This window comes from Castor canadensis, chromosome 6, assembly GCF_047511655.1.
Source record: "Castor canadensis chromosome 6, mCasCan1.hap1v2, whole genome shotgun sequence".
Classification (NCBI taxonomy): domain Eukaryota; kingdom Metazoa; phylum Chordata; class Mammalia; order Rodentia; family Castoridae; genus Castor; species Castor canadensis.
Window position 1 is genome coordinate 172,206,129 of NC_133391.1, and position 20,403 is coordinate 172,226,531.

The 20,403-nt window shown below is 40.0% G+C and overlaps 1 long non-coding RNA gene across 1 annotated transcript in view; it reads right to left on the reverse strand.

Annotated features, from left to right (window-relative positions):
* Window positions 1-2,618: 2,618 nt before the first annotated feature.
* LOC141423947 (uncharacterized) overlaps window positions 2,619-20,403 on the reverse strand; it is a 32,066-nt gene continuing 14,281 nt past the window's right edge. The window contains exons 2-3 of the long non-coding RNA XR_012448713.1: window positions 4,480-4,589; window positions 2,619-2,723 (exon numbers count right to left, since the gene is read on the reverse strand). This is a non-coding gene — a long non-coding RNA (uncharacterized lncRNA). The remainder of the gene's footprint in view (window positions 2,724-4,479; window positions 4,590-20,403) is intronic.

Sequence of the window (20,403 nt, forward strand, 5' to 3'; positions counted from 1 at the left end):
CTTATGTATTTTGAGGTCATATTATTGGACTTGAATAGGCTTGTGACTTTTATTTTCTGGATTCTTTATATCAAGCAGATGTAAATATCACTTTTGAGTATGTTCCTTAATTTACTCAAAATCCCTATCTTTCTTTCATGATGAATTTCACTGTAAACTTTTACACTTGTCTGATATTGAAATCACTACATTGGCTTTCTTCTAGTTCAAAAGTAAGTTCTTTGCATCCTTTATTTAATTAACCTTTCTACTTTTTTTGCTGAGTCTCTTCTAGCTCTATGTAAAAATAAACTGATTTCTTGTAATATCGTTTTCCAAATTTAATCTACACAACTTCTGGGTTCATATTTAACCCAATTGCATTTATTATAATTATGATTATACTATGACTTATTTTAGCCATCTCATTTTATACTTTAATTACCACCCTTATCTTCTCTATATTTGCCTTCCATTTGGTATATAAAATCTTCCACTGGTTTGAAAATTATATGTCCTGATTTTGTTATTCTAGTGATTATCTTTAAATAACTGAAACCATACATTTACTTATTTTCCCATGCAAATGCCTGAGCCCATCAAAAACTTCTATTTCATAACAAAAAGCCCATCAAAAACTTCTTCTATTTCATAACAAAAGAACCCTAATATGCACTTATCTGCTTCTGGTTGTCATAGCCCCACCTACCCTTGACTAATACATTGATACTAGCTAGAGATTAAGTACAAACAGCCAGGAACATTCACTTCTTATTGCTTATTTAGACAATTATAACCTTTACTAAGTACTTTCTTTTCTAGAGCTCCAATTCTTATTATTTCCTTCTATCTTTATTTCTATCCTTGCTAGAGTAGGTCTTTAGAAAATTTTCCAAAAGAATACACGTGGTATAAAATGCATGAATCTTTATATGCCTAAAATATTTTAGACAGCATTATCATCATAATTAAATGATGGCTTAGTTTTTTTCTTTTAATGCGTGAAGATTTAATTCCCTTACTTTGTGCATTCACAAAACTTCTGACATTTTTACATCAATCTGGTTTTTAAATTTTATCTATAGATGATATGGCTTTTCCTTTTTGGAAAATTTTATAATTCTCCCTTTTTTTGGTGTTTGAAATTTCCACATTAATATGTCTAAAGGCGTGTATAAGAGTTGTGTTTGGTTGTTATTGATAGTGATGCTACTTTAATTGGGATTTTTCTTTTCTTTCCTTTTGGGTTCTCTATGAAGCTTTTCCCTGTATCTTTCTTGACTTCTTGGTAACACTGAGTTATTATTGCTTCCAATAGTCTTCATCTTTTCTTTCTTCCAAGACTTCCAGTAGACAGATGTGACTCTTCTACATTGATGGTTCACAACTCTCTGAATTTCCTCACCCAGGTACCAGTCATCCAGTTCATTAAGATTCTTCGGATACCCCTCTTTAACTAGTGAATCAATCCATTGGGTGTTTTACTTTTTATTTTAATATTTATGTTTTTATTATAAAAGATAATCATTTGATAATTCTTCATGACCACTTCATCTTACTTCATAATGCCAATATTCTCCACTGTTTCTCTGAGCATACCTGCTATACTTTAATATTTTTAGTGTCAGTTTATCTCCAAGAGATAGTTTCTTTACTTATTGCTTTGTAATTTATCTCATAATTTTTTCCTGTGAATTCATCTTTATTCCCACAGGACAGAATAGTGCTATTGACTGGCCAAGCACATTGACTCTTCTGGGGAAGCTTGAGGGATGAGGGGTTCATCTGAGCAACTCTCAGGGCAGAGACCTACTCATACCTCTGACCACACAAAGCTGTGCCTGTCTCATAAAGCACTTACAATCCATCATCCTCCACTTAGACATGGTTCTTGTCATTCTCCCTTGTCATTTCTCAGGAGGTCTTGTGAGGCAAATTTGGGATACAGGACACACAGAAGGGCAGCCTTCCTTCCACCTCCACTCATTGCTTCTAGCTCTCCATCCCTGAGTCATCTCCTTCAGATTACCTTCTCCCTCTAACTGGTATTTTACTTTCTACCACCACCACTCCTATGGTGTGCAATCTGACTTCTGGAAAATAAAGGGGAGTCCCTGTAGTGTCTTGGGTGAATGGGCTGGTTGTCTACTTGTCCATGCACCATCTGTGAAGTCTGCAAGTTAAAGGTAGGGGTGTCTCACAGGTTAGACCAGGTTTGACCTGCCTGGATACAACTCTAACCTCACAATCACCCAGAGACCCATGGAGAAGAAAGGTGCTCAAACCCATCTGAGGTACCTCTTGTCCCCAAACTATTTCTTTTGTACACCAGAGAATAGATAACTCCGGCCTTCTCAGGTTTCTCATAGATTTTACTTCATTTTCTCAACTGACTTTCTGTTCTTTCTACCTCCTTCTCTCCTTTCCTTTGGCTGCTAGGATGAGGGTCTGGGAGGAAGCCCATCACCCAAGCTTAGTTACCATTCTTTATCCATAATCAACATATATAGTCTCTCCTTGAAAACTAAGTAAATATTGATTTTCATAGCCACAAAAGAAAATAGTGCTGGTGATTTCATAACCATATATTTAAACTGGAGGAAAAAAATGAGTTGAATTGTTTAGCACAAATACACCCACCTATTAAATTGCCAATAGTTTGTGTTACCACACAAAGTGTGGGGGACACCCATGATGACATCTCTGAGGATGACTGCCTCTGCGTTTGCTCCCAGGGCATCTGCCTGAATGAGGTGTTGTAGAACATAAATATTACAATCTGCTAGGCTGAAAAAATGCACTTCATTTTATCAGGTTTTGAAATAGATAGCTGTGGTGTTTCTATCAACAACAGCTTTTAACTCTATTAAAATTTTCTTTAAAAATGAAAAGGTCTGTACATGGTGGCATGTCTTATAATCCCAGCCACATGAGCAGTGGAAATGGGAAGCTTGCAGTCTGAGGTTGGCCCAGGCAAAATGTACCAGATCCCATCTGAAAAATACATTAACCCACAAAGGGCTGGGGCTGTGGCTCAAGTTGTGAGCACTTGCCTAGCAAGCATAAGACTCCAAGCTGAGAAGAAAAAAATAAGGGATCAGAGCACTAAAATGTCAAAACCTTGCTAAGGGGCACACCACACCTGGAGATTTTCTGTTCCACATGGTTTCTGGGAACTGTGTCTCAGTCCTGGATGGGGTTTTGGGCTTCCCTGAGACTTAGTCTTGGGTATGTACTAATTAGTTCTTATACTGCTATTATTGTGGCTGTTTATGGTATAAACATTACAGTAGTGACAATAATGGTAAAATTCCTCAGTTGTAATTGATTGTTTTTAACTTTTGTCTTCCTTTTTCCTCTTTTTATTTACATATGTTGATTAAAGGGGTTCCATTTTGATAAACTTAATATAGAGGTACTATAAAGAAGAGTCATGAAAAACTTGAAGGTTACTAGAAACAAATTTAACTGAATACCAATTAGAAAAGAAGACTGTATCTTTAGGCTAAATCAACAAAATTTTGGGGGGAAGAAACATAAGTAGCAAATCACCCCCTCATTATTCTTTCTTATCCCCCTCTCCCTTTCAGACAATTTTTAACCAGTTTCATTATTCTTTTCTCTTGCATGCATATGAAATACTTAAATGAATATCAGAAGTTACATTCCGCATCTTTTTTCAATTACTATTATATCATATAAAGTATTTCCCTATACTTAAATTTCATAATTATCTTTTCATCTTGTTTAATATTCTATCCAATGAAGGCACTACCACATTTTTGTCTCTGTTTTGCTTTCACAATTTTAATAGCATTTGCAAAACCATGTTTTGCTTATTTTTCTGTTTTATCTTGGATGCTTGCCTGAGAATCTCCAAGCAAGTTTTGGTTGTAATACTCAGTTGCTTTCCATAAAGACTTAACCAATTTACCCTGACAGTGGCAGTGAATAAGAAATGAGTTCACCAGCATTTCCTTCATAATTAGTCATTAGTTACATTTAACTTTCAAAAAATTAATGAGAACAAAATGGTCTGGTAACCACTTTCCCAACATGGAAGTGATGACTCCAGCCTGCGTCAGAGCAGATCGAGATGCTGCAGCAGAGTTTTCTCTACTTGCATTGTCACAGGTGCATCTGAAAAAGCTGACCCAAGTAGGTCACATCAGTGCTCCTTGTTCCAGAAACACGGACAAGTCTCAGGAGTCTTATTGCCTTCTTGACCTAAGTTAGAATTTGAAGTAGAGACATTTCAAAAACTACTTTTGAAATCCCCTATTACCCAGCCTTCCTGAATGCCAGAACCACTGGAGTGCAGCTTCCACCATGCCCTTGACCTCAAGGGACCCCATTTCTGGTGTCCTGTTAAAATTGAACTCTGTTTAAAAACTCTGTTTGGACTCTCAAGTACTGAGTCCTTTACAATTCCAGAACAGGGAATGGTCCTGGAAGGCATTTAATTGGGAGATAATAATAATAAAGAAGAAAATTACCTACCTGAGCCTAGAGGTGCACCTGACATCCACAAAGCAGAGCTGCGAAGGAAAAACTGATGACATTCATTATGAGCGTGATGATGACGGCTTAGGCTTTAATATTGTGAAACTCTGAAACACAAAACAAAAATGCATGCGAATCTCTCCAAAACTCAACTTACATCTAATGGATGTAAAAGGTGGAGTTCTTATACTTTCTCTATTGTACTTTTGAAATCATGGAAATGTGGACCAGAGAACCACCTGGTTTTCTCCTGCCTTCTAGAGATCTTAACAATTATCACTTCTAATCAATTTCAGCAGATTAGAAGCTCACTACTGAATCCACTGCCAGCCTTGGGGAAATGTACTGACAGGGCTGAAGACGCCAGGCAATTCCACTTGACTCCTTTCTTCTGCAGACCCTTCCCCTCCACTCTTAGCCCAGCTCTGCAGGAGCCACAGGTTATCACTCATTTACGTTTCCACCAAACTTATTCACTCAAAGGATGCAAAGACTGAGATGGGATGTGTATGACAAGAAGAGAAATTTGAAATCTGATGTTCTGAACTAGGGCCCTGTTCAACAGCAGCTAAGCTGTAAGAAGCTTACTAAGCCATTTAAATTATCTGAGTGAAAAAAATTAGGTGAACAGCACAGGGCTGCTATTTGGAGCAGGTAATAAAACGCATATAAGTATTTTGTAAATTGAAAGTACATAATTTTCATAATTATCATGACCAATACCCGGTGAGAGTTACATTCTCAGAAACAGTCTGATTTTTTTCTCACCCTGCTAAATGCATAGGCTGTGGAATAAGCAGCTGGGATCAAATTCTGTTTCTAATACTCACTAGCTCTGTCACTTTGAGACATGAACAAATCTGTCTGAGCTTCAATTTCCCCATTTGACAGGTGGAGCCCTGCTTTGGGGGCTATTGCCAAGATTAAATCATTTAAATAATCTGGTATGCCAGTATGGGAGCTGACGTAAACCTAATAATCTCCACAACTGGTCACCATCACCACCGTCATTATTACTAGTGTGGAATTTAATCATTTCTGCAGGAGAGATTTGTGGATTTGGGCCTTCTTTAGAAATTGCAAACCATATGAAAACTCCTACTCTGCCCTATTAACATGAAATGGCAAGAAAATTACATGTCATCGTTAATCAGGGTTATTATGGGAATAGTTCTTCAGAATGGAAGGAAATTGCCATATTGCAGTAGTAACAAAGAAATGCCAGCTCATCACTGTTACTCACAGTCTGAAGCAGGATATTTTTGACAGAAAGGAAGCATTACTGGTGAATATTAATAGTGGTGTTGGGACAACAGGTATAAAGGAGGTATAAGGAAGGGTGTCTTGTTCAAAGCAGATATATGGTCACCCATATATAAAGTGGCCACTTTGTGCATTCTCCTTCTGAGTCTCCAAGGGCAAACCTTCACTGGAAACCAAAGAAGACCATTTACTGCCTTTAGAACCTCCCCTCACTGCCTTTCCTTGGGATGGTCCTGCAGCACTGCCTGCGCACTCTTAGTCTACCAAAATCCTCCTGTCTCGCTGTCTGGCTCTATATCTCTCATGTCCTCATTCAGAATGTGCTCCAGCACCAGGCACATTCCTGTTCCCCCTCCTCCCCCCTGGTGTTTTCCACAAGCTTCCTTGCATTGTGATAGTCTCTGAACCCATCAAGACCTTCACATCTGTGCACATTTTTCAAAAACATGCTCTGTGCCTTCTGTAACTCCTGAGCTCAGCATTACATGTAGCGGGCAACAGATGCTCAATGAATATTTAACAAATAAATCCAGCCAAGGGCCTGTTGCTTGCAGCAATGCCAATCATGGATGTAGCTTTTTTCCTGGTGTGCCAGCTCACATTTGAGTGCTTCTCTCAGGCACATCACAGAACTCACGACATGCTTGTACATGCCTGTGTTCTTCACTTTCTAACACAAAATCTGTAAAAGCAAACAACCTCTCCAAGCTCTGGGAAGTGCCTGCTGTGCTGAGAATAACAGGAATTTCTCCAGGAGAACATGCTTCCTGGAAGGGAAATGATCCAACAGGATCCAAGAATCAGGAATTTTATGAAATTCACAAGCTGTTCAATTTCAAAACAGTTCCAAGTAAAACCAGAGACCAGAGCAAAGGTGTGTATCTAAGGACTTCAGAGGTGACATGTGCTTGTGACAGAGAGGGAGAATAATGACAGTGACCACTGCAACTCTGCAGGCTGAGTATGTGAGACAATGCAGATCCAAAACGCTCCAGATTTTTGGGTTGCCTACAATGACTGATGGCTGTGTCCAAGACAACCAAGCATAGAAAATTTACTTTTGGTTTACGCAGTTGGGCTACCAGAGAGCACTTATCCTGCATCTCATCTCACGCCAGGCACCCTGTCCTCCTCACCATACAGCAAGTTAATTACTAGTTCTCCAAAGAGAAAATGATTCTGAGTTCACACGTCACTGATAGCTTAAAGATTCTAGGAGCTCAATGAAATACTTTAATCTGGGTTGCAATGTTCCTGGGTGAAAAGAGCTGCGAAACCCAAACACGGCAAAATGGCTTCATCAAACAGCCAACCAAAATGTCCCATGCCAGGATCAGAAGCTAATCCTGCCCCTAAGAATGTGCTCTGCTTTCTTTTGCCTAAATCCAAAAAGAATGTGAATACCAAAAAGATGGAGTTGAAGCAGGCTACTTGGAATCCATGAAATGTTTTTGCACACGGACACTTCTGTTGGGTGAGTTTTCTGAGTGGTGAGCAGGAAACCACTTTCCTGAAGAAGAAGCTGATGGAGAATTCGATCCTTTTTACTCACAATGTAGCATTAATCGCCTTAGGCTGGTAGGCAGAGCTATTTGTCTAGGAGTTGGTGAATTAATTTGCATTAAGAAGTCTAGGACTAAGGGGGGGACTGATAGATAGCCCAACTTTTGCTCTTCCCAAAGTCATTAACAAGCAAAGTAAACCACTGAAGATCCAAACAAGAACTGGTAGGAAGGAGGATAACAAGCAAGCCTCTGAGATCAATCTACCCGGAGCAAGAGCAAGCTCAACTGCTGCCCAGATGCTAGAGCCAGGACTAAGTGTCCTGGGAGCTGAATCCTGAGTCAGTCCCATGCTGCTTTTCCACAGTCTTGACATCTCTGTATTGTCTCAGAATGGACCCCAAAGCAGGCAAGGGACTCTGCATCTCAACAGAGTCTGGAACCATTTTTATGTGTCTCCACATTTCTCCCAGGGAGAAGGTCCTGAGATTTTCAAATGTTTCACAATCCAGAGACAATTGAAGAATTGCTGCAGAGTTGATCAAAGTAACATTTAAAACCAAATGGAATGAGAAACACTAAGCAAAGGCAGCAAGCAGGAGCATTTTGGAGGTCACACACAGTATCCCTGAGCAGTGAGAAGGGAACAAAGCACAGGTGAGAGAGAGACTCTGCCATTGGCAGTGTAGAAACCAGAGAGCGCCAGTCCAGTCCAGGCCTCCTGGACTCAACCCACAGTAAGACGTGTGCTTTTCAGCATTCAAGGAAAAAAAAAACTATTTCAGGTAAACAAGCCCAAGTAGAGACCCGCCTATATGTTTACCATAGAAGTCTCCTCTGCCTGAATTTTCAGCTTAAATCCAGGGTTTAATCAGGGCTGGTTCCATAAATGCTGTATACTCTTTATTTTTATATAAACCTTTCTATAAAACCATGCATTTCAAGCATTTTCTGTCTTTGGAAGATTTGATTAAAAATCATTTTTGCATGGGCCTCTTAAATCACTCCCACCTGCTTGTCAGTGAAAGAAGAGGAAAAAAATAAAACAAAGAAAAGTGAAAGCTTAACAGAACTAAAAACACATTAGAAAAGACAGTGACAAGTTACACTGAGTCAGTTTCTACCAGGAATGAAGACAGAGATGCTGACACACACAGTTGTTCACCCACAGGCCTCCAGAAACCTAGGCCTAGGCTTCTCCCGGCCACGCCCTGAGAACCATAGGCAACAATAAGTAGAAACTGAGGCTCAAATTGGAAGGTGCTTGCGGGCGTCCTGGTGCCTTTCCCTCCCAGTGTGTTGAGAGGTTTGAGTGAGGACAGAATGGAGTACACACTTAACTGAACCCTAGAAATCAGACTTGTTCTTAATGGAAACTATTCAAAGAGTTCACAGGGCTCCTGCACAAAAGGAGGCACTCGGTCATTCGGCTCAACTCTGTGCTTATTTAAAAACAAAAAGTTATTGCGGCACTATTCACAATAGCCAAGTTATGGAAACAGCCAAGATGCCCCACCACTGATGAATGGATTAAGAAAATGTGATATCTATACACAATGGAATTTTATGCAGCCATGAAGAAGAACGAAATGTTGTCATTCGCTGGGAAATGGATGGAATTGGAGAACATCATTCTGAGTGAGGTTAGCCTGGCCCAAAAGACCAAAAATCGTATGTTCTCCCTCATATGTGGACATTAGATCAAGGGCAAACACAACAATGGGATTGGACTTTGATCACATGATAAAAGCGAGAGCACACAAGGGCAGTGTGAGGATAGGTAAGACACCTAAAAAATTAGCTAGCATTTGTTGCCCTTAATGCAGAGAAACTAAAGCAGATACCTTAAAGCAACTGAGGCCAATAGGAAAAGGGGAACAGGAACTAGAGAAAAGGTTAGATCAAAAAGAATTAACCTAGAAGGTAACACCCACGCACAGGAAATCAATGTGAGTCAATGCCCTGTATAGCTATCCTTATCTCAACCAGGAACACTTGTTCCTTCCTATTATTGCTTATACTCTCTCTACAACAAAATTAGAAATAAGGGCAAAATAGTTTCTGCTGGGTATTGAGGGTGTGGGGGGGAAGTGGGAGGGGGCGGAATGGGTGGTAAGGGAGGGGGTGGGGGCAGGGGAGTGAAATGACCCAAGCTTTGTATGCACATATGAATAATAAAAGAAAAAAAAGTAAGAGAAAAAAAAAGTATACATCAACGTTACCAACTGGAGATACAGCCATAAATCAAATGACTCATTAGAGTAGGAGAAACAGACATCAAAGTATTTGTCACACAGTATGAAAATAATGTAAATTCCTATCTGAAGGAAAACCTGGGTGGAGGCAGAGATGATTAACTTGGGTGAAGGTAAATTTTTGCCTCAGAGGAGGGCACAGCTGTCTTTACACAAGCATCTTCTTGCAGACAGGATGCCTAAGTGAAGCAAATGCCCTTGTTTAAGACAACCTCATACAGGAAGCGAACGTTTATGATTTGGAAATGGTCTATAAGAAATGAGGACTCCCCACATGAGCAGAAGTGTGAGAAAGTCTGACAAGAAGGTGGCTGAAAATGTGCACTGTCTGTTCCCCATGTCAAGTGCCATGGCTGGAATGGCTGTCACAGTCATTAGATCCGAATAGAGAGAAACACAGCACCTCCTGGGCGCCTCCTCTTACCTGTCTTGTCTCCAATTGCCAGAGAGCCTGAGAACACATCCCCCTAACAACTCCTGGACACCAAAGGAACACATTCTGACATGGAAACGTGAGGACCAAGGAGAGGCCAGCTCACTGAGCAGTGGCTGATCCAACCCCTCTCACCTGGTTTGAAGTCTACCTATCACCCAGAGAGCAAAATGCAAGAATGTGGAGTGACAGTAACCTGTCCAGAAAGCTGGACAGCTGGAAGCTTCCTTGAACAACAGGACTGGCTCTTCCCTTGTCATGTGACAAGTAACATTTAATGTTACTATGAAATGCATCAACAAGCAGAATCCTCTGGGATGGGGCTCGATGAAATTGTAGGCAGCATGTCACTGGGGTTCCACCTACAAAATCCCCTCCTGCACAGCTGCCTGAGGACATTGAAGACACCATGGCTGCCTTGGCTGTGTTTGCCAGGATGTTCCTCTCATACACCACATGGAGAAGGATGCAACTCTCCAGAGATGGAGAGAAACCTCTATGTAAACTGCAGAGCAGACAGAAAACAACGTATCTGGTCTTTCTGCTGGCACTTATGACCTGTCTCTGGCTTGTTCCAGAAAAGACTTGATGTGGCTACTGAGTTTAGAGACCTGGACCATAACTGCCTGGGGAATTGGTGCTGGGCCACTGTGAAAGGCATGGCCACATCCCCACTGAATTTTCCAAGCTCAGCACTGAGATACTTCCTGGTCAGAAGGCAAAGCCTAGCAGAGGAATTAAATGGGGGTCAATCAACAGTTTAGCATCTAGTAGAAACCTATCTCCCCCCAGACTCTCAGGTGATTTGGTCCCCTCAAGCTTGTGACACCATGTCAGCCACTGTCAACTGGAGACAGAGATAGAAAATGAGGGGAAGAGAGATGAGTCTGTTGGACTCAGAAACCATCTTATGGCTTTTGAAATTCAAAAACTATTGAATCCCACAAAGATAAAATGTCTGTTCAAAGAAACTATGCTAATTAAGTCATCACTCTTGGTTATGAAATGTTAACTTCATGTTTATAAAATGTCCTTTTGTTGACATGTTTTCTTTGACAACTGATAAGCCTTCAGGAAGAAGGTAACTAGTGTTGCCTGTTAATTTTTACGTGGTATTCTTCCTTAAAGGCTATGGGCAGGAATTCACTTACAAGTTCTACCCACAAATATTAAATGTTCAAGATAGTTTGAATGACTTCTTGTCAAATACTAGCCCCCTAAGACAGCCTCATCTTCCAGAATTATTCACCCTCCAGCACACACATGTTCCCCCATGCAAAAGCATGCTTGAATGTTCCAAGTCACCAAGCAAACGTGCTTCAACTTGGCTTGTACATTAAAATACTTTTTCTGCTGTGTCAAACAGAAGGTCTCTTGCCAATTTCAAAAGTTTTTGTTTAAAAAAAAGACATTGTGTTATGACTGACTGGCTAAAAAAAATCCATTTCAGAGACAATGTGAGCATAGTCTCTGAACTATGAACTTAGAAAGTCTGAGGACTCCAGGGAATCAAAGAAGGCATTGAGTGTTTATCACTGTGGTGTTTTGAAAGACTGAGTGCATGCCCTCATATGGTAAATAATAGCATAATAACAATAATACAAAACCTAGAGGACCTTAGTCATGTGGATATAATTTTTTGTAGCATGAGGTGGCCAGGCTGTGCTGTGGTGATATGATGAATGGATGATGCGGATAATCACAGACCACCCACTCCCCAATGCAGCTGTTTGGGACCCGGTTCCCCATCCTTCCTGTGCTCAGGGAAGCCTGGGAGCTCCTTGTCTCTCTGGAAACCTTTGCAGTTCTGCCCAGAGCTGCTCAATGTCCACTCTCACATGTCGGGCTTTCAGTGAATTCCTGGCACACGTCTGGCTTCAATAGGTGTCAAGCAATGACAATATATCCACACCCCAATGTCCTCAGCTGTTTCCGAAATGCCAGCCTCTGACTCTCGGCCAGGTCTTCCTTGGCTTCAAGGATGGTTGTCCCATTGTGACACTCCTTCAAGTGTCACTAGTAGAGATACAGCCTCTCTTCAGTTTTTAAGGCAGACCTAAGTAGTTTTTGACCACCAAAGTTGCTTTGGAGCAGAAAGGACCTTCCTAGATTTTGTTGGCACTGCAGCAATATGACCTCAAGCACAGAGGCCAATCTCACACCCAAGTGTCACAATTCATATAACTTATCTCTCACTTTAAACAAAAACCTAGTTCTGAAAGACCATGCTACATGTTTACCTAGACTGAGTCAAGAGATGAGTATGCCCGCCATCAGTTTACCACGACCCCTTTTGTGGATTAGCAACATGTGGTATGATGTTCTACATCATGTACTTCCTTGTGTGTTTCATCCTGGCACCTTTGTCCCTGTCTAAGGAGGTGTCTATTTCACTGAGTCCTGTAGGTGTCCAGGCTAAAGTTCAACAATGAGGTTCTCACCTGACAGAAGGTCAAGATAAAGCAGTGCCCATTACTCTGGATGGCAGGGCAGTCAGACAAGGTGACAGATGGCCTTCAGAGGCAAGTGGTCCTATGCTATCCTGCATCTGGCTCTTCCTTCTGGTCACTGACCCATCAGTCAACAACAGCCCAAGTCCCCAGCCAACACTTGGATCCAGCCCACAGAGTAGTGGCTTCTCTTTTTATACCCTCAAGGACACTTGGATTTTCCTGCAAGCTTGAATCATATTCACCTGTCTGGAACTGCTGATTGAAGTGCTTAACTTCAACTCAGACCCTCTGACTCCCCTTTTCCAGTTCTTCCCTTCCCTAGCTCCTCCCATGTTGTTCCCGTAATGCTGTAAGATCTCTGATTCCCCACCTGAGCTCTAAGTCAAACTTCAACTCTCACTCATCACCTGGTGTGCATCTCCCCCATTTGGAAATCAAGGAACACCTTACTCATTCTTGAGAGTCAGTCCAGAAGTCATCCACATCTCTTGCACGAAATTCAAATGTGGACATGCAGAGGCTCCAATGGAGCTCATGCAAAAACTCTCCAGCACCCTAAGTTTATATGATCACCTTCTTCCAGTGGGACTAGCGGGGCCTCCCTGTATGTATGTGTGTGTGTGTCTTCATACTGTCGGGGTGTGCTGAGTGAGAGTATGGGCAGCCCATCCCATCCAGGCCCACAGATGCTAACAAAGGCCACCAAAGTACTCACGGGATGCCAGCTCTGCTCCTCTATGCTCTAATGGTCACTGGAGAGAGCAGATATACCAACATTCCCGTTGCTTCTGAGGATAGACTGGAAAGAGAATCTCTGGGCCAGCCAACCTGCTGCATTAGTGGACAGAGTCATTGTCACTTTAAATCCAAAATGCTTCATGTCATGAATTGTGGAGATCAGCCTGGCAGAAGCAGATTACAGCCTGTAGAGCCCTGAAGCACCCGTGTTTATGATGGTAATCTTTGCTGGTTTCCTTTAACTCATTGTTTAGAATAATTTTTATTTTAAGTAATATGTGACATAATAAGAATAACACTAAGCCAAGTGTGGAAGAAAACCAACAATGTTTGATTTCCTCAAGGGTAAAAATATCATTGATTTTACATTTTAATTTCAAGAAATGGATGGTCTGTAATTTACAGGGGTTTGATTTAGGATTTTTTGACTTTGTGATGGTGTGAGATTATAAACAGAAACTGTACTTCCAATTTTGAATTTTGATCTTTTTGTGGATTAGCAACATGTGGTATGATGTTCTTTTCCATGCTGGAGAGCAGCAGTGAGCAGCAATTCCCAGTCAGCCCTCCTCACGAGGGGAACAACCGACACTCCACAGCACTGGGCTGCCAAACTGTGATGTTCAGCAGGTTAGCTGTATTAAAGGCATGCGCGACCTAGGACATTGTCAAGTCACAATGGGTTCATTAGCATGTTACCGCAGCACAAGTTGAGCAGTGGTGATATTCTTTGTTTTACATGTCTGCAGCGGGTTATGGGGTTTGCACTATTGACGCCTAAAGCAAAGCCTCGGCTCATCACCTGAGCCAGTGAGTGACAAGGCTCAGGACCAAGAACCAGTCAGAGGAGGAGCTGGCAGAGCACACCAAGGCAGCATTTGTTCATAGCAGGGTGTGGTTAAGTCTGAGGGCTATGGGGGCTGCCACCACACTGATGACCACTTACAATGGCAGGTCCAGTTGTTCTGACCCTTCTAGCCCATCCTTGGCTTGCCAGATTCCCAGAACCCTGCTCTCCTTTGCTCCTCTTCTTTCTGTCTATGCATTCAGAATCATTTCTAAATCTTTGGGCCCAAACTATGCTTTTCTGTGCTCAGGTCCCACTTCAGCCTCTCCTAGTGATATGGGAAAGAGGATAAAAAATAAAGTATTCCTCTTATTCAGTACAGATGCATTCCAAGATCCCTCATGAGGGCTGAAGCTATAGATAATACCAAACCCCATGCATGATCTGTTTTTCCTACAGCTATATGCATAGCTATAATAAAGTTTAATTTCCAAATTAGGCACAGTAACAAATTAATAATAACTAATGATAAAATAGAATAATTATATGACAATGTACTCTAATATAAGTTATGTGAATTCTCCCTCTTAAAATATCTTATTATGCTCTACTCACCTTTCTTATTGCTAACCAGGGCTCACTGAAACCACAGAAAGGAACTGTGAGTAGGGGACAATGCTGGAGAAATGAGAGTTTCACATGAGACACCAATTTCACATCTGTCTCTTCTCTTTATATTTTCTCCCATCCAAGTACTACCCAGGCCTGGCACTGCTTAGTTTCTGAGACTAGACAAGACTGGGTGTTTTTGAGGTAATATACTGTAGAGTCCATAGTTTCTAATTCTAAAGGTCATGTGAAGTTTCACATGTTATGCAAATTAGAACAACACTAATAATTGATCATAATTATTTCCTTCTATAGACTTAAAGAAGTAAGTCTATGGAGTACTTGATCAAATACTTGATAAGCTCCTTCTTGCTGTCATCTTACAGATATTACCCGTATTGATGGATGTAGCCACAAAAATAAGTTCTCTGAGAGTGGAAAAATGTCTCTCTTGGCTTTTCTCTTACAAAATTGATTTTAATAAAATTTCCAAGATTGGGTTAAGCAAATAGCACTAAATAGATTTCTAAGTGGTGCACTATTTCTGGGAAGAAGATACTTCTAGTAAGATTTAAGATAGGCTCTATTCTTATTAGCATGAAATGATTTTATCATAAAAGATTGTTAAGTATGTCCAAATTGTCACTGAGGTCTTATTTTTGTTTTTAGATGAACAGCCCATATCAGGTTAAGTTATTCTTAAATAACTTAGATTTTACAGACTTCAGTGTTCATTGCAAACTCTGTAGCCTGTGTGGGGGAGGAGTGCACTTTTGATGGGTTTGTTTACTGATGAAATGTGAAGCAGATGGTCTCCTATGGCTTCTGTTAGAAACTTCAGACAGCTCCCAAGGAACCAGCTAGGTTATAATTTAACCACATTTGGATGAAAAGCAAAGAATTGGCCTTAAAGAGCAAAGGCTCTTGTTTTAGCCCCCTTATTGTCACCTCAAAACACATGATTCACAGGCAGAAATTGTGAAGGATAAAACCGGAATGGTGCTCACAGTCTTACCTTCATCTCTCACTCCCATTTGCCAAAAACAAGCCAAACTACATTTTCTGTTCTGTGTTTGATTGCTGGGTGATAGAGAACCCATTAAATGGAATATATATATATATTACAGTAGAAAGTCGGCTTGAAGCCAGGTGTGGTAGTAAACATCTGTAATTCCAGCACTCAGGAGGATCACGAGCTAAAGGAAAGCCTGTAGTACCTATTGAGACTCTGTTTCAAAAAAACAAAACAGAGAATTTCTTTTTAAAGTTGACTTGAATTTTTTGAAAAACTGACAGAGAAAAACACAGTGTTCTATGAGGATCTAGCATTTGCATTGCAGAAAATGTTTACCTCCCTGTCATCCAGCCCAATTCTCCTGCTAGACAGGGATAAAATCCAAAGGACCTATTGCTTTCCTACCCTGCTCTTTAGCCAAGGAAGGCCCAAGGACTGCTCTGCCACTTCAGGGGGCCTCCACTGCCTGCACTCAGATGTCCCAGGTGTCCACCTACTACAAAAATAGGCCACAGTTATTAGGTGACAAAAAGTTTTAGAACTAGGTAATGGTGAAGGTTGCACAACATTGCAAATGGAATTAATGACCTTGAATTGCACACTCGAAAGTGGTTATGATGACAAACTTACATTAAATGTAAGCATATATGTATGTAAAACCATCAGCAAAATATTTTTTAAAGTAGATCACAGCAATAGGTTCACCTATTAAGCAAAGTAAGAAAGATTACAAGGATTGAAAAATAAACTCAGAAATGAGTTCCCCCTCTTTGAGAGGCAAGCATCCTGCTTGTACATCAAAAAGAACTTAACTAAGACATTAAATAAACAGCAATAAAAACAAAAAAGCGAGACTATCTTCCAACAAGGTTTTGCTCCCCTGAGAGACCTAAGGGCTGTCGACATTCCTTAGGATGACAGATCTTTTCTCCTTTAATTAGCTCTTTTGCAGACAAACTTCCCCAAACAGATGGCGATAAAGCCAGCTGCACATAGTATTTTTTTTTTGGAAAAGAAAATAAAAGGAAAAAACAACAGTAGCAGCAAGACTTGAGCCTATTAAATTGCTTTGAATATTATTTCCAGTTCAATTGATATTTTATTCTCTACCCTCAAAGCAGTTACATAACCCTTCACATCAGAAAGAATCATAGTCTACAAGTGGACTTGCTCACAACTAATGCCTACTGCCTTCAGTTATGTGTCCTCATATTCCATAGGCAATCATGTCAATACTTGATATTTTATGTCCTAACTTTTTTTTACCTGATTCCACTACAATACACCAGAACTTTCCTTCCTAAATATGAATATATAATAGTTCTCCAAAATTTGTCTTTCAACAATATACCCAGTTCTGTTGTAAAAGTGTCAGACAATGCTTATTTCAAGGTAGATCACAAAACCTAAATGGGATACTGCAATTTCAGCTAGAGGATATAAATCAGAGATGCACTTTACATAAACTCAGACTTTAGACAGCTCTACTGCTAAGTACATTCACAGGATCTCCTGAGTTAGATCAAATACTGAGTTGGTAGCTGGTATTCAGAAGAGTAGACTATGGGCTTCCAGTGCATTAACTCATGGAATTTTCATACCAGTCCTAATTAAGAATAGTAACTTTATAATTGACATCAAACACAACAAAAATGAGGTGTTCTGTCACCTGCTCAAGGTCATGAGGACAGTAAGAGGGGAAGTAGATCTGGACCCCAGCAATGCTGACCTTGAAGTGCACTGGGCTAACAGTCTCAAGAAAAACCAGGCTTTTCATGTACTGTTTCCTCAGCAGACTGAGTGTGTACAGACTGACTGGAAACTTCTATGACTAACTTAGAGTCCTTCAAATTCACTAGAACTTTTACCTCCCAAAGATAGTTTTTATTATAATATTATATATCATAGTGTAAAATTTTATAACATTCTAATATGTAATATTGTAATGTATAGATTATATAATTATTTGTATGTTCATGTATATTGTAATATAACATATGTTGTATGTATTACACACATAATACTACATTAATATTCATTTTATTATGTGACTATATTTATTTTTATACATAAATTTATTATATTTCTTCTCAGTTGTGTTTCAACATGATCAAATAAAGTTTCCATATAATTGCTAGTTTACAAGTCCTTGCCAAGATTTTCCTCATTTGTATATTTTGTTTTGCCTCAGTCATAAAACATTGGATTATTAACATCATAACTCTTTCAGTATACTTCACTCTTTCAGTATACAACTTCACTTAGCTTTATTTAAGATCATTCCCTATATTTGAAAGGAAATCATGTAAGTGTCCTTGTTGCATATTATGTTAAAATATTTTCCTGGGTAAGCATATATATAGCTCAGTGGTCAAACCTATGTAAAATGAGAGTCCTTGGGTTTCATTCCCCAGCACTGAACTACAAAAGAAGAGAGGGATTGGGGAGTGGCTCAAGTTTTAGAGTGCCTGCCTAGCAAGCATGAAGCCCTGAGTTCAAACCCCAGTAACACCCAAAAAAAAAGAGGGAGGGAGGGAAGAAAGGGGAAAGAGAGAGAGAGAGAGAGAGAGAAAGGGAAATTTCATCTTCACTCTTAGGGTGTGCAAATGTCAATTTTACCTGTAGACACCCCTTGAATCTATCTCCCCCTCACATGCTTTTTCATCTTTCCAAGCCCAAGTATATGGAAGAGTACCTGACCCTCCACTTGTTTAACTCACCTAACAATAACAGCACCATTACTGATGCTTCTGAATTGGTACCTTAAGATGCCCTTCAGCTTACAACTCAGAACATCTCTTCTCTGAGCTCCAGAATTAGCACCTGGTCATTCCTGACACAGTCCCCTGTGACTGTCAAGGGCTAAAGTAAGGAAGGCAGAGGATGTCCTGCCACCATCTCACAGGTTTTCTAAGTTCTATCCTCACATTGGGACAAAAGGTCAGGAAGCAATATAGCTGGCCACATTTCCCCAGAGCTATGCCCTCACTAAAGGGTGATTTAGCAAGATGCTTTCATTCATTAAATATAATACAGATAAAAATAAAGAAAACAAAAATAAAGATTCTCTAGTAATTAAAATACTTAGTGTCTTCCCTATGCTGTACCTCACTCCACTACACAGGCTTCTCTGGAACTAGTGAGGCCAGCCTAGCCAGAGAAGCCCCCCGGGTAATTAGCTAGAAAAGTCCCACAGTTGTAAGCCAAATCCATTCTACCCAAGTGCCAAGATCCATTCTACCTAAGCCCTTGCTCAGATTCACCTGGTAAGCAGAGGCTTTCCATGTGAAAGCCAGTAGCCTGGGATCCAGTGTGGACCCTGTCACAGATCTTTCTTCCTACATGTCTGGGCTGCCGTGACCACCTGGCCAAAGTCAGGACATACTCCCCACTGCCAGCCCTGATCTCAAGAATTCCCACTAGGGTCTGGATTAAGCATCAGGAAGAAAAAGTGTGCTCAGTGCTCATGCTTGCCCCAGATCCTTTCAGTAGCTGTGGCTTGTCTAGGCAAGAGTTGTCTGGAAGACAATAGGATTTAGCCATTAGGATGTGAAAATATCAAACTTTACCTCATAAATGTGTTCAACTACCTCATTAATCAAAATTTTTTAATAAATTAAAAAATCAATGGAAATATCATACACCTCTCAATAATAACTCTGAATGTTAATGGTCTCAATGCCCCAACCAAAAGACATAGATAGCAAGTTGGATTAAAAAGCAAGGCCTGACTATTTCTTGCTTATAAGAAAAACATTTCACTGAGAAAAACAAACATTGGCCTAGAGTGAAAGAGTGGGGAAAGACTTTCCAAGCAAATGTACAGGCAGGAATAGCTACACTTATATCTGATAAAGAAAATTTCAGGTTAGAATTAGTCAGAAGTGATAATGAAGTCACATCATATTAGTAAAAGAAATAATTCATCAAGAGGAAATAACAATTGTTAACATATATGTGCCAATTATACAAAAAAAAAAGACTACTGCTGGACTTAAAAGCACAGATAGACTTCAACACAATGATAGTGGGAAACTTCAATACCCCATTGTCACCAATAGATGGGTCATCCAGATGAAAATCAACAAAGAAACATCAGAATTAACAGACATGTTAGATCAAATGGACCTAATGGACATCTACAGAGTATTTCATCCAACCACCATGCAATACACATGGTTCTTAGCAGTTCACTGAATTTTCTCATAAATGGATCATACTTGAGGACTCAAAGCAAGTCTTAACAAACTTTTGAAAAACTGAAATAACCCTGTGTAACATATCAGATCACTATAGAATAAAACTAGAACTCAACAACTAAAAAAAACCTACAGAAAATATTCAAACACATGGAGGCTGAACAACACACTGTCAGATGACCAGTGGGTCATTGAAAGAATAATGGAAGAAATTGAAAAATTCCTAGAATCTATTAAAAATGAAAACACAACCTACCAGAACCTTTGGGACACAGCAAAGGCTGTACTAAGGGGAAAGTCTATAGCTATGAGTGCCTACATTTAAAAAAAGAAAGAGAGATCTCAAACCTACTGATACACATTATATTTTTAGAAAAACAAGAACAAGCCAAACTCCAAACCAGCAAATGGAAAGAATCAACTAAACAAAAAGTTGGTTCTTTGAAAAGATTAGTAATATCAAGAAACCCTTAGCCAATCTGACTAGATGGAAGAGAGAAACCAATCTGACTAGATGGAAGAGAGAAAAGACCCAAATAAATAAAATTAAAGATGAAAAAGGGGAAAATAACCACAAATACCAATGAAATCCAGAGAATCCTTAGGAAATACTCAGAAAACTTTAAGTAAACTGGAAAATCTAGAATAAATGAACAAATTCCCAGAT